Below are 2707 nucleotides of genomic sequence, written 5' to 3'. Positions count from 1 at the left end.
ATTTCATTCCCATTCACCCCCATCCCTTACCTAACTGTAGCGCAACACACAAGGCCATAGTGCTTGGCTTGCCGGCTCTCCATGGGCCCAGACACCTGGCAGCAGGGGGGCAGTTAGGATCTGCCTTCTTATGTCATTTGGTCTACTGCCCAAGGGTTCAGGGAATACATCTATGTGTGTACAAGTTGTGCAGCCTGTTATGAGTATCTGTGCACTGTTAAGTACAGTGTCATGGTTTTTAGGGCAACAACTTCTAGACCAAATGGAAGCGCAATAATCTGCTGCAGTGTGTACCATTGCAAATGCGGTGGTTCTGAGCACTTTGAAGTTGGCACCCCATGTCATGCTGGCTAAACATCCTAAGGCAGCTGCTACCTGTGAAGAAACTTTACTGCTGACCTTCTGAATGTGGTGTTTATAGGTGAAGGAATGGCCTAATGTGACTCCTTGGTAAGTTGGGGTATGCTCATGGGGAAGGCTGTAGTTACCTACTCTAATATTCAGCATGCTCTTGGCTCAACAATTGTCCACATGGAAGACTTATGATCTTGATTTATTGATACTCCTTACTGACCTTGTGCCTCTCAAGAAAAACTGCCCCCAGGACCCACACTACTAGCACGGAATGAAGGTGAGGCACCAGAGTCATTACCCCCCTGTGCTCCCCCAATGTGTTGCCTGTGGTCACCCAGACACCTGCAGAGCGCCAGGGTTGTGTGTGTAGACAGTGCTAGCAACATGAGGACCAAATGCGATCCTTGATGTGGGGGTTAGAATGGACAGGTTGGCAACTGCTTGCACCTGCGCTGCCACATGCTGCAAAGGTCCAAGAATAAGGTCCACAAATGGCTACCTGCTCTCTGAGGGAGGCTGCATGTGCTGCTACAGAGCTCAGAGAGTCACAGTGCCAGGATAAGAAGTTTATGCACAGAGTCAAAGACTGTTTGGGATCCAGCTACAATACCCCTAAGTGGTATCTGTGCCCCCCACTCCCACAAAGAAACTGTTGTCCTCCTGGCCAGAAGTAGTGTTGTCCATTTCCCACTGGCATGGAGAGACCTGCTCCAGGGACTCTTCCCTTGGCTGGCAGGAACAGGGCTCCCATGGGGGCCAACTCTGGATGGTGGCTGAAGGGGAATGCTCCACACTGCGCATTGATTGGGAGATGATGGGGTCAGAACAGGAGATATGGCACTTGGGAGCCTCTCACCCCTGGTCAAAAAAGCCAGGAGGGCCTCTAATGGGGCTTCCTCTAGGGATCAGCACTGGGGGAGAGGAAGGGGTCCAACCTGCCCCAGACCCAATGCCAGGGCTAGCCTTAACTCTTCCTGCCGTCCAGGGCCAACTGACTCCCCCTTGTTGCTGGTGGTCAACGGTGGGCCCCAAAGAGGTTTCAGGCCAGTCCTGGGAGGGTGTGGGAGCACTCAGAATGGGTCAGGGGTTAGGGATTACCCACCAGACTACTGGGCCAGGCCACTGTAGGCCCAGGCTCTGCTACAGGGGAGTGACACAGTCTCAGCAGGTATAGGCAGTCCCCTGGGCTGTGGCCCAACTTCCAGGGCAGGCAACATTCCAGTTTTTCTTTATTATGCACACAAAAAGTTTGGTAGCTGCAACATTTAATTAAACCAAGGGGCAGCATTTTTGCATGCAGCATTCCTCCTGCTGCCCCAAGATTTCATGTTTGTTAGGTTGAACACACATGGCTGCCCAAACCCTCCCCCTTTGAATTTCATAACTGCCCAGTGCAGCAAGGGTCTTTCCCCACTCTCTCAGCACTATCTGAGAAGAAGGTTCCAAGTTCTGAAGTGGACAACTTTCCACAGTTGTGGTTTTTAAAAAAAAAAAATGTTTGGCAGCTTCAACATTTGATTAAAATGAAGCCAGTCACTTCCTCAGACCACATTTCCCTGCACCTCAGTGTGTGTCCCAGGGGGCGGTTGGAAAGGGAGAGGGGAAGGGGGATGGTGTGGGTCATGGGCTGTTGGTGGTGGTGCCTGTGACGCAGGGACAGAGGAGCCCAGAGCTGGAGACCTACGGGCCTATGGCATGGCAGGAGCACTTGGAGTCCTCTAGACTACTTATTTGGGGAGGACTACTGGTCCAAGCTGATGAGGACCTACTCAGTCAAGGGTTCAGGGATCCAGACAATCTGCTGCTGTGCATGACCAGGGGCACCAATATTGGCGGGGGGGGGTGGAAATACAGGCATCTGGGATGCACGCACCCCACCCCCCGAGACATCTAGGACACACACACACACACACACACACACCCCAGGTGTCTGGGACATGCACACAAACGCACAGAAAATCTAGGTGCCTAGGACACACACACACAGGTGTCCAGGACACATAGATTCATAGATTCATAGATTAAGGGTCGGAAGGGACCTAGTAGATCTTCTAGCCCGACCCCCCGCCAGGGCGGGAGAACAACAAAAAACCCCAAAAAGAGAAACGGGACTCAAATGAGTCCAGCCAGGTAGGCATCCAGCCTCTTCTTAAAGACCCCCAGGGTAGGGGCCAGCACCACTTCCCTTGGAAGTTGGTTCCAGCTCCTAGCCGCCCTAACTGTGAAGTAGTTTTTGCGGATGTCCAATCTATACCTCCTCTCCATCAACTTGTGCCCATTACTCCTTGTTATGCCAGCGGGCGCTAGGGGAAACAGTGTCTCCCTCAAACCCTTCTGGTCCCCCCTAGTGAGT

Source organism: Gavialis gangeticus, unplaced genomic scaffold (genome assembly GCF_001723915.1).
Source record: "Gavialis gangeticus isolate Ggan-Ray unplaced genomic scaffold, GavGan_comp1, whole genome shotgun sequence".
Classification (NCBI taxonomy): Eukaryota; Metazoa; Chordata; order Crocodylia; family Gavialidae; genus Gavialis; species Gavialis gangeticus.
Note: the sequence above shows the minus strand (reverse complement) of the source record.